The sequence below is a fragment of the Podarcis vaucheri genome (assembly GCF_965113315.1).
Source record: "Podarcis vaucheri genome assembly, chromosome: 9".
In the NCBI taxonomy this organism is placed as follows: domain Eukaryota; kingdom Metazoa; phylum Chordata; class Lepidosauria; order Squamata; family Lacertidae; genus Podarcis; species Podarcis vaucheri.
Window position 1 is genome coordinate 6,009,022 of NC_138767.1, and position 12,972 is coordinate 6,021,993.

Sequence of the window (12,972 nt, forward strand, 5' to 3'; positions counted from 1 at the left end):
AGAATACAGTGGCACTATTACTTCCCTTGATCTAGATGCTATACTCCTATTGAGGCAGCCCAGGCACCTTCTATTTCCCTTTCTCCGGTTGATGCAGATGGCAGATTGACTTTTCCTTCAGTCCTTTGCATCTTCCTTCCCAGGGCTGCTACATCCTCACATGCCACCTTCTTAAGTACGGTATAAAGAGTAACAGCAAGGAGAAGAGAGGAGAAGAAAGGAGAAGAAAGGGGAGGAGAGGAGAGGAGAGGAGAGAGAGAGAGAGAGAGAGAGAGAGAGAGAAGGGGCGTCTTGCCCATAGAGGCAAGTGGTGCAGAGCGCCAGGGCGCCATGTTCTGGAGGGCGCCAGGGAAGAGGCAGAGGCTGGATGTGGCGCCTCCTAGCATCAGCTCGCTGCCCTCGCCCGCCTCTGCCATGCCGCGCCAAAGCAGCACCTCGCTCAGAGCCTCCGCCTGCCACAGCCACCGTGGCACGGGCGCCAGGGAAGAGGCGGAGGTTGGGTGTGGCGCCTCCCGGCATCAACTCGCCGCTCTCGTCCGCCTCGCTGAAGCAGCGCAGCACCGCACCCAGAGCCTCCGCCTCTTCCCCGTCGAAGGAGCTGCCCTCCAGCCACTGCCCGCCTCCTCCAGCCCCGCAAAGCTGCCAGCAACGCCGTAAAAAGGTTGGCAACTCTGGGAAACAGGGTGTCTGTGCACGCCGGAGGGATCTTTGCACCACGGCGCCGGATATACTTAAGATGGCCCTGTGAGAGACAGACAGACACTCAGAGAGAGAGAGAGAGAGAGAGATAGACAGACAGACAGACAGACAGACAGACAGACAGACAGACAGAAAGACAGGGCTCTTTTCCTCCCTTTTGCCAAATTGTGCTCTCTGCTATGCAGGCTCAATACGAGCAGGCCGTATATCACAATTTGCGCAGACATTTTTTTTCATAGCAATGCAAATCACCCAGAAATGTTTCTGATCATCTTCTGGCTCCCATCGACGCTGGGAAAGGAGCAGCTCACGACTTCATGGAGTAGCAGAGTACAAAGAAATAAAGTGACAAAGCAGAGGGGCTGGGCAATATCTGGTTTTCAACATTGTGATATATTGCCAGCTAAACACTGCGATATACTGATACATCACAATGTCTGAAAGAAGGATGAAGCGATGTAGAGGCATTGGCTGGCTTCATGGTCTTTCCCAAATTGTAATTTTTGCATGGCACACGTGTGCACGCGCGCGCACACACACACATCATGGTTCGCGATATATCAAGAGGTCAAAAATTATGAAACTGGTATCACGATATGGACTTCAAGCCGGTTTGGGATGATATATCAAAATATCGCCCAGCCCTGCAAAGCAGTGACACAAAAATGATGGGAAAGGTACTTGCTCACCTGTTGAGCATGATGTGCTTTGAGCCCAAGAGGATCATATTGAGAGGAGGAACATCGATTTCAAAAAGGAGTGGGAACCATTTATAAACTATATAAAAAGACAGTATAAAGATTTGGACCCATTGGCAGGTTTTGACTAAATGTTCACCACTATATAAGAGGTAAAACCAGCAGGGTCCAGAATTTGTTTAATAAATCAATACGGAAATACGGGGGAATCTAAGGGGAAAAATGTGGATATAGAAATTGTTCAATTAAGATTTGTTGAAAATTCGTTGTTACAATTTGAAAATTCAATAAAATTTATTGAGAGAGAGAGAGAGAGGGAGGGAGGGAGAAAGAGAGAGAGGAGAAACATGTAAGAGTGTACCAAGGGCCACATTCCTTCATGGACAACCTTTTGGGGGCCACACACCAGCAATGGATGAGGCCAGAAGCAAAAGTGGGTATGGCTAGAGGAAAAGCAGGTGGCGAAATGGATAGGAGTCCTTGCATCAGAAGCATTATTGGCGATGGAAGAGAGACAGCCTTCTCTGTGGTTGCTCCCATTTTGTGGAATTCCTTCCTGAAAGAGGTTAGACTGGCTCCGTTTTCCTTATCCTTCTGCCAGCAGATGAAGATCTTCAGACCAGCCCTTGGAAACTAAGGTGCAAACAGTGCTGGTTGCTCGCTCTTTCAGGAGGCAGAGACAGTCACCAACTTGAATGGCTTTAAAAGAGGGTTGGAAAAATTCATGGAGGAGAAAAGGGCAATCAATGTAATGATCTCAGACAGGCAAGCAAGCCTTGATAAGAATTAATAACTCTCTGGCAGTTTTATGGTATGTTTATTTATGAATTACATCAAGAGTGCGGCTCCCAGCTTGCTGCTCTTTGAAACGAGTTGGTCACTCTGAGTCTCCGCCCCGTCACAGCAAGAAGGGTGCCAAAGTCCAGCCCTTCCTCTTTTGCACTTTTGTTGCATTTTAACCCTTTCAGCTCTCCGGGTTCGGGGAGAAGGAGGGTGGAATGCCCCCCCTGCTCTCAAAAGAACTCTCAGCAGGCTGTTTCTCTGCTGGTTGCATAGCAACTCTCTCACTGCCGTCTATCTCTCCCCCTCCACCTTCTAGTGAGCTGTCTGTGTCTGCTGCTCTAGCTGAGTCATGGAACTCTTGGTGAAGGGGGGGGCAAGCCCTCCCCTTCCTGCTCTGTCTGCAATCTTTCTTCTCCAGAGTTGGACTCTGTCTCTCTTTGTACTGGCAATCCCTCATCTCCTGAGTCTGACTCTTCCCAGGCGTTCGATTCAGCCACGTCCCTGACAATCAATGGCTTCTAGCCACAATGGCCCCTGCAGCTGGAAAAAGCAATGTTCCTGGATGTCAGTTGCTGGGAAACATGGGAGGGGAGAGGGCTCTAGGGCTTGAATCCTGCTTGCTGGTTTCCCAAAAGAGGCATCTGGTCATGTGAGAACAAGGATGTGGGACTAGATGGGCCATTGGCCTGACCCAGTAGGTTTTTCTTATGTTCACCAAAGACAGAGGGGGAAGAATGTACAAAGCCTTGCACTCCTAGATGGCTCAGTCAGCAGAGCACGGAACTCTTAATCTCAGAGTTGGGAGTTCGAGCCCCACGTTGGGCAAAAGATTCTTGCATTACAGGGGGTTGGACTAGATTACAGAGGGTGTTGGGCTTTTGGTCCCTTCCAAACCTACAGTTCTATGATTCCAAACCAATTGACTCATACCCTTTTGACTTGAACACAAATCTCTTTGTAGAACTGCGACAGTTCCATTGTTATGGGCGTGCAAAGTTAAACGAGAAAAATGAGATTCAGTCACGTTGCCCTTCATGACACCATAGCGAAAGACAGAATACATGGTGCGTTTCCAAACATGGAGCTTGCACTATGTGTTTTTCTGACACTGGTGATTACTAACTGCTCTAAAGAAAGCCTTTTTTCTCAGCTGAAAAGAATGGGGAAGGGAACCCACGGAACACAACAATATTTTAGGACAAATTTGACTCACTTTCCCTAGTGTGTTTTGTTGAGTCAGCTTCAATAAACTTATCCAGAATTCTGCAATCAGAAAACCTAGAAAGAAGCTATTTTAATTTTGGTATGCATCCTCCATGTGTCATTTTGAAATAAATTAAGCTTTATCTTATGGTTTAGCATTCATTCTATTTTGAATTACATATTTGGGGCACCCTAATCTTTTCAGTGCGTAGGGTCTCTAAAGGTCTTAATCTGTCCCTGCCTCCATCCTGATGATCTATATAGTTCCCTATTCTGTTTTTTTTAATAGCCAGCCCAGCCCTGTTTCTCCAGCCCCTGCTGCCTGAGGCTGCCATCTCAACTCTGCCTAACGGGAGGGCTGGCCCAATGCCTCCAGGATGTCTTCAAACAAGACATGGATGCAGCAGCCTTCCACCACTGATTGTTGTCCAACAAGAGATACTCACAGGTACAGTGTCTCCAAAGCTGGAGGCTCCATTGAAGTGCAATGGCTAAATGCAGGGAGCGGAGAAGCACACAGAATCTCCCCATTGCTTTTTATATCGGTCCTGGAAGTTCTGCTGAATATGATTAGAAGGGACTAGTTGGTTAAAGGTATACAAGTCGGAGCTAAACAGTACAAGTTGAGAGAATTTGCAGATGACTTAGTATTGACGTTACAGGAGCCAGAATCTAGTACTAAAGGGTTTTGGAACTGATTCAAGAATTTGGTCAGGTTGCAGGATTTAAACTGAATAAGTTAAAAACTAAGGTTTTAGAGAAAAATTTAACACCGATTGAGAGAGAGAGGTTTCAGAATGAGACAGGTTTAAACAGTGGTTAAGAAAGTGAAATACCTGGGGATTAACATGACAGCAAAAAGATTTAGAAATTTGGTCAAATTTGAAGCTTTCACTGCTAGGCCGTATTGCTGCGATAAAAATGAATGTATTGCCTAGAATGTTGTTTTTGTTTCAAACATTGTAAATTTTGGACAAAATGGATTGTTTCAAGAAGTGGCAGAGAGATATGGGCAAGAAGCCCAGAATAAAATTTAAAATACTAACAGATGCAAAGGAAAGAGGTGGATTTGCCCTGCCAGACCTTAAACTCTATTATGAATCAGCAGCTTTTTGCTGGTTGAAAGAATGGCTGCTTCTTGAAAACACAGACATTTTGGATTTAGAGGGTTTTAATAATGTATTTGGATGGCATGCATACTTGTGGTATGATAAGGTCAAAGCACACAAAGCATTTAAAAACCATATTGTCTATTGTCAGGAAAGCAATGTTTAATGTTTGGATAAGATATAAGGACCTACTGGAAAACAAAACCCCAAGGTGGCTGTCACCGATGGAAGCAAAAGCTCAGAACAAGCTCAATATGGAGGTTAAATGGCCGAAATATTGGGAAATTTTGGAACAAGAGGGAGATAGACTGAAATTGCAGAGTTTTGAGAAATTAAAAAACAAAGTGCGAGACTGGCTTCATTATTATCAGATAATGGAGGCATACAATTTGGACAAGAAAATTGGCTTCCAGGTGGAAAAATCAAAATTAGAAACAGAACTGCTAGAACCCAAAACTAAGATTTTGTCAAAGATGTATAACTTGCTGTTGAAATGGAATACACAGGATGAAACGGTGAAATCTGCTATGATTAAATGGGCACAAGATGTTGGACATAACATAATGATGGCTGACTGGGAACAGTTATGGACCACAGGTATGAAGTTTATGGCATGTAATGCCTTAAGAGAGAATATTATGAAAATGATATACAGGTGGTACATGACACCAGTCAAGCTTGCAAAAATCTATCATTTGCCCGATAATAAATGTTGGAAATGTAAAGAGACTGAAGGTACATTCTTTCACCTTTGGTGGACGTGCCCAAGGATTAAGGCTTTCTGGGAGATGATGTATAATGAAATGAAAAGGGTATTTAAATATACCTTTCTGAAGAAACCAGAGGTCTTTCTCCTGGGCATGGTCAGCCAAATGGTGCCAAAGAAGGACAGAACTTTCTTTATGTATGCCACAACAGCAGCAAGAATACTTATTGCAAAGTATTGGAAGACACAAGATCTACCCACCTTGGAAGAATGGCAGATGAAGGTGATGGACTACATGGAATTGGCAGAAATGACTGGCAGAATCCGAGACCAGGGAGAAGAGTCGATGGAAGAAGATTGGAAGAAATTTAAAGATTATTTACAGAAATATTGCAAAATTAATGAATGTTAGAATGATGTCAGAATGAAGTTAAGTGGTTTAAGCAGCAATGTTATAAAGGTGTATGTAAAAATGGATTATTAACAGGTGAGAATCCAAAGTTATAATATATTATGTTAAAGGACTAAGATAAAAACAAATAGGGAAAGAAATTGCTGAATTAACTAACTGAATTGGAATACAAAAAAGGGAGGCGTGAGGAGGTCAGGGAAACAAGGAAATGAATGTAAGGTATGGAAAGACAGATGTATTTTTTAAGTGTTTTTCATCTTTTTTGTATTTTGTATTTTTTCTTTTATTTTTATTTTTGTCTTTTTTTCTTTCTTTTTTTAATTCATGTAATTCTTTTCTTTGAAACCTTAATAAATATCATTTTTAAAAAAGAGAGAAGCACACAGATGTTTGAGGGCATCATTTTTAAAAGCAAATATTTATTGGACTATTAAACACTTATACATCTGGATTGTTTTGTGTCCGTTGAGTTTAGACATAAACTTACACATGCAGGGTTCGAACATATTAATTAGCGTAAACTATCCACCAAGATTGGGGATGTGGGTGGTGCTGTGGTCTAAACCACAAAGCCTAGAGCTTGCCGATCAGAAGGTCGGTGGTTCGAATCCCCGCAACGGGGTGAGCTCCTGTTGCCCGATCCCAGCTCCTGCCAACCTAGCAGTTCAAAAGCACGTCAAGTGCAAATAAATAAATAGGTACCACTCCGGCGGGAAGGCAAACGGCGTTTCCGTGCGCTGCTCTGGTTCGCCATGCTGGCCACATGACCCAGAAGCTGTCTCCGGACAAATGCCGGCTCCCTCGGCCTATAGAGTGAGATGAGCACCACAACCACAGAGTCGTCGTCTGTGACTGGACCTAATGGTCAGGGGTACCTTTACCTTTACCTTTATCCACCAAGAATATTGAGTGGTTGGTATATCAAGGTCTTGATTTGGGCCATTAGCCTAGTTAAAGAAAGTGGTCGATGTTTCTTGGAAGGTTTCTCTATTCGTTATGCCTTTAATTGGTGTCTGGTAAGATGCTCAGACATTGCCCTATTCCAGATATTATTTTCCATGTGTCCAAGGGTATTTCAGTCTAGCTCTACTTGTGCCACAGTCAGTAAGAAGCCTACCAGTTCTCTGTGGCGCAGGGTCTATGTCCAAAGATAGTAGGGCTAAGGCAGGATTTGGAGAAAGAGGTTGGTGTCAGGTTTGCGATGTCTCTCTCACACCAAGACGCAGCAAGCTGGCAGGTTTATTACTCTTAGATTTATGGAGTATTTACACAGTAGCTCAGCCTGAGTCCTCTCAGCTCAGTCCTCTCCCGAGGAGAGAGTTGGACGCACTGGATGACGCTGTCGACACCAGCAGGATATCCTCCACCGGTTGCTCCACCTCTTGCTGGGCTGGCATTGCACCTGTACTCTACTCTTCTGCCTACTCCGAGGAGACGCAGGAGCAGCCTGGTCGCTCTGGGAAGAGAAGTCCCAGACAGTTGACTTGTAATGATGGATATAATAGAGAATGCTCGGTTCCAAAAGTTTTTAACATAGAATCATAGAGTTGGAAGAGACCACAAGGGCCATCGAGTCCAACCCCCTGCCAAGCAGGAAACACCATCAGAGCACTCCTGACATATGGTTGTCAAGCCTCTGCTTAAAGACCTCCAAAGGAGGAGACTCCACCACACTCCTTGGCAGCAAATTCCACTGTCAAACAGCTCTTACTGTCAGGAAGTTCTTCCTAATGTTTAGGTGGAATCTTCTTTCTTGTAGTTTGGATCCATTGCTCCGTGTCCGCTTCTCTGGAGCAGCAGAAAACAACCTTTCTCCCTCCTCTATGTGACATCCTTTTATATATTTGAACATGGCTATCATATCACCCCTTAACCTCCTCTTCTCCAGGCTAAACATGCCCAGCTCCCTTAGCCGTTCCTCATAAGGCATTGTTTCCAGGCCTTGGACCATTTTGGTTGCCCTCCTCTGGACACGTTCCAGTTTGTCAGTGTCCTTCTTGAACTGTGGTGCCCAAAACTGGACACAGTACTCCAGGTGAGGTCTGACCAGAGCAGACCATGGGGGCATTCCCATCAAACGTGAATCATGAATCAAGTTTTCCACAACCAAAGGGGAAAGGGAGGGATTCATTTGTGCTGGCCTGGCTATCCGGTGCCATCGGAGGATGACTTTGGGTGAAGCCTCCTGTAAGTGAGCAGAGATGGTTTCAAGGGGGCAAGTGATCCAAATACTCGTCTGAGGGCATCCTTAGCAAAACAGCTGTTTTTCTGACTCAGGTTTTAGAGCAGAAAACAATGAAAGCGGCTAAAATGAGGATAATTCTGAAAACAGAGACTTCTGGGGGTCTTCTGTTTGGGGACCTCTGGGACACAGCCTTGGAGATCTCTGGACTTAGCTAAGGCTGTGTTTCCTTTGACAGAAGCTGGCACCATAACACAGCTATTTCTGAATATGTCTCTAAGGCAGTCGCTGTTCTGGGACAGCATCCAAGAAAGGTAAATGTTTGAAAGGCAAATCAAACAACTGCGCTCAGCTTTAGCTGGGAAGCGGAGCAATCTAGTTACATTTTTTTAAAAAAAGCACCATAATAACAAAATGTGGTTTTTGGGGTAGCCTTAAGGGACTGTGTTATCCTGAAGGAAGATGTGAGGAACTTCCCTGACTTGAAATGTTGTGTCCATATGGTTCCCTTTAAAAAAAGAGGAACTGCATATGTTTGCCGCTTGGGAAACATCAAAAGTCATCTGTTTCCCAGCAGGACCGCATTCTCCAGGTGAAACAACATCTGTCTTTCCACCTCGACAGATCGTAATGCCGTTCCGGAATCAAACAGCATGAAATGAAGAAATGCTTTCTGGAGGAATGTGCAGCTGGCAATTTGACCAAAAGGATGCCCTTCAAATTCTCCATCCAGGGGATTAAGTTGTCTCATGCAAAAAAGAAAATTACACACACACACACAGAGAGAGAGAGAGAGAGAGAGAGAGAGAGAGAGAGAGAGAGAGAGAGAGTTGTACCTTGGAAGTCGAACGGAATCCGTTCCACAAGTCCATTTGACTTCCAAAACTTTCGGAAACCAAAGTGTGGCTTCTGATTGGCTGCAGGAAGCTCCTGCAGCCAATCGGAAGGTGCAGAAGCCACGTCGGACATTTGGCTTCCAAAAATAGCTCGCAAACCAGAACATTCACTTCCAGGTTTGCGGCATTCGGGAGCCAAAACGTTTGAGAACTGAGCTGTTCAAAAACAAAGGTAAGACTCGTGTGTGTGTGTGTGTGTTAACATGTATATGTAGGATGCAGATATATACACACACACACACACACACACACACACACACATATATATATATATAAAGGTAAAGGGACCCCTGACCGTTAAGTCCAGTCGTGGACGACGCTGGAGTTGCACGCTTATCTCGCTCTATAGACCGTGTTTGTCCGCAGACAGCTTCTGGATCATGTGGCCAGCATGACTAAGCCGTTTCTGGCAAAACCAGAGCAGCTCTGTCCCAGCTCCTGCCAACTTAGCAGTTAGAAAGCATACCAGTGCAAGTAGATAAATAGGTACTGCTGTGGCAGGAAGGTAAACAGCATTTCCGTGCGCTCTGGTTTCTGTCACGGTGTTCCGTTGCGCCAGAAGCGGTTTAGTCCTGCAGGCCACATGACCCAGAAAGCTGTCTGTTGACAAACGCCGGCTCCCTCGGCCTGAAAGCAAGATGAGCGCCACAACCCTATAGTCCCTTTGATTGGATTTAACCTTCCAGGGGTCCTTTACCTTTACCATTACCTTACAGCAAAGCACTAAGACTGAGCCGTTCCAGTTGAGAAGATAATTTTAGCAGATACAACTTATTATAATCCATTAATGGCTCAGCCTAATACAACTGAGCGGCGTCTTGAAATTTCCACCGTCAAAAGCCCAGCCAAAGACTTTCTCACTTCCTGCCAGAAAACAAAATGTGTGTTCAGCAAGCTGGAGCATAATTAAGAAGATTGTCGTGTGCTACGTTCCCTTGAATGTGCCTGATGGCAGCGAAGACGGAACAGCTGCCCGATTGCATCCCTCTGCTTGGCCAGGTTTCGTGGAATTGCTAATGCAAAAGTGTTGGGCGCCTCCTGGCTCCCGCCCTTTAAAGAGATGTGTCATTAGGAAATGTGTCATTGGCAGCGATGGACTGGGCTGGTTGGACGCAGAGGAACAGTGGGAGGAACCAGCTGGGGAACCACCAAGGGAAGAAGGCTCAGAGCCCGAGTTTGGTGGTGGGACAACCATGAGTGGTCAGAGGGAGAAGAGGAGGTGCCAGAAGCCGAAGAGGTAACAGGGCTTAGTGAGCGGGGGGAGTCTGTGGCAGAGAGAAGTTCAGAATCAGAGGTGGAAGATGAAGCAGAAGAGGAGGGAGACCAAGAGGCAGAGAAAAGTCAGGATTGGGGGAACCAGAAGAGGCACGAAAAGGGCGGAGGATAGGCTGGCTGAACGCAGGCACAGTCTCCGATTGCTTGGGGAAAGCTCTGGACAGGAGGGGACTTAGACGGCTGTGGGGAATCGGAGACTGATTCAGTCTCGGCGACTGATTCATGGGATGAGCTGCTGTGCTCATTAGGCCTGACATCCAGCCAAGTCTGTGAAGATTGTGTTTTTACTAATAAAATGTTAACTGCAACTTTGGACAGTGATTTATTGCCGGCTCGCTCTCTGACAAGCGGTTTACTTAAGCATGAGCAAACTGAACGGAGGATTCGTCTACTGGTAGTTACTAGTCGTGGCAGTTTTACTACCTCTGGTATCAGATGCAACATGCCTCTAAATATCAGGTTTTGGAAATTGCAAGCGGGCAGAGTGCTGCCCTTCTCATGCCCTGCTTGTTAAATTCCGATTTGGGGATTTGCTATGCCACTGGGGGAACAGAGTGCCCCCCACTCTTCCTTATGAGGGTCTCACGCAGGTGGGACATGAATCAGGGAAACTTAAAAACCTTGCCCATTGTTGCCCCAAATGCAACCTCACCTCCACCCAGTTGTTGTTGACAGAAATCTGCACAAATTCTCTTTTCCCTGTGCTATCGACCTGGGCAGCACACCGTCTTAGCTCAGGATATCCTTTTAAAATTTGAAATTTGATAAGGCAAAGTCGAAAGGTGAGACCAGAGCTGCTGATACAGAAGGCAGCTCCACATTTGTCAAAATGACAAGGAACTGGTTGTGACGTTTACATATGAGAGAGTGCAGGAGGTGAAATAGTTAAACAGGTTGCCCAGTCTGGGAGGATAGATCCTGAAGCTGAGGCTCCAAGACTTTGGCCACCTCAGGAGAAGAGAAGACTCCCTGGAAAACACCCTGATGTTGGGAAAGGTGGAGGGCACAAGGAGAAGGGGACGACAGAGGACGAGATGGTGGGACAGTGTTCTCGAAGCTACAAACATGAGTTTGACCAAACTGCAGGAGGCAGTGGAAGACAGAAGTGCCTGGCGTGCTCTGGTCCAGGGGGTCACGAAGAGTAGGTCACGACTAAATGACTAAACAACAACAAGCATTGGAAGGGACCCCCAAAGGTCATCTAGTCCAACCCCATGCAATGCAGGAATCTCAACTGAAGCATCCAGGGCAGATGGCCATCCATCTTAAAAACCTTTTTTAAAAACCCGCTTGAAAACCTCCAAGGAAGTAGAATCCGTGTGGAGGCCCATCTGTCATGGATGTCCCTCAAAAATAAATAAATAAATATTTTTAATGTATGCAGAAAGAATGAAATGCAAATGTGATTAATAGATAGGCAGGAAGGGATGTTCTCCCCACGCCTCGAATTTTTGTGACACACTTAGCATTGATTAAAAATCTGCTTCCCTCGGGATTCCTGCATTTGCTCCTCAACATTTTTGCTTCAGGAACTTGCATCGGTTCCAAAAACAAGGCCATATTCCAACGTCTCTCTCCCCCGCCCCCAAACTTATCTAATCCATGCAGACATCCACCCCCCTCCTCTTAATAAATAGCTTCCTCGTTGGTCTAAATGCCTCTCTCTTCGCCTCCTTCAAAGTGACAGCTGTTATCATAACCACTATCCTGATGACTGTCTTCAAGAAATGTGCTTTTATCGTAATTTTTTTGTCCTTCCTGCGGCACATTTGTATTTATAGAATTCCATTATTATCTGTCAATCACAAGCCATGTTGAAAGCTGGAAAGAGCAATTGCTAAGCAGATCAAGGTAGAAAACCTCCAGGTAGGACCAAGGAAGGAATTGGGAAGAATTTTATTTATTTATTTATACATACATACATACATACATACCCCGCCCATTTGGCTGGGTTTCCCCAGCCACTCTGGATGGCTCCCAGCAGAATATTAACAATAACAATTAAAAAGCGATAAAACATCAAATATTAAAAAAACTTCCCTGCACAGGGTTGCCTTCAGATGTCTTCTAAAAGTCAGATAGTTGTTGATTTCCTTGACATCTGATGGATGGCGTTCCACAGGGCGGGTGCCACCACCGAGAAGGCCCTGTTACTGGTTCCCTGTAACTTCGCTTCTTGCAGTGAGGAAACAGCCAGAATCGTCTGGCTTTCAGAACATGAAGGGGGGGGGGGGGCTAAGAAGATTCTATGGAAGGTGAAGACTGTCAGGCTTCTATCCCAAAATACAAAAAAACCCAAAACTTTTTTCTTGTAAGTAAGAAAGTGATTAAGAGACGCAGGTGGCGCTGTGGGTTAAATCAGAGAGCCTAGGGCTTGCCGATCAGAAGGTTGCCGGTTCGAATCCCCGCGACGGGGTGAGCTTCCATTGCTCGGTCCCTGCTCCTGCCAACCCAGCAGTTTGAAAGCACAAAAAGTGCAAGTAGATAAATAGGTACCGCTCCAGCGGGAAGGTAAATGGCGTTTCCATGAGGCTTAGTCTGCGGACAAATGCCGGCTCCCTCGGCCAGTAAAGCAAGATGAGCGCTGCAACCCCAGAGTCGTCCATGCCTGGACTTAACTGTCAGGGGTCCCTTTACCTTTTCTGAAAGTGATTGGCCCTAACTTTGAGTCACTCTGATCAATGCTTCTTGCTTGCTTGGCTAGAGAGGGATGTTCGAGTGTGTTGTTAGCACCCATCTGTCTCAAGAGACAATGGAGTGCACCTCCAGGGGTGAAATCAAACCGCTGCATTAACCGCTGCACTGATGGCCTCCCAGGGGCTGAAGCCTGGGCGAGGTATACGGAGATTCTGGGTTGTCTGAAGGAGCGTCTCCACACCCATCGTCCTACCTGGACACAGGTCCAGCGCTGAGGGCCTTCTGGCAGTTAGAATCATAGAATCATAGAGTTGGAAGAGACCACAAGGGCCATCGAGTCCAACCCCCTGCCAAGCAGGAAACACCATCAGA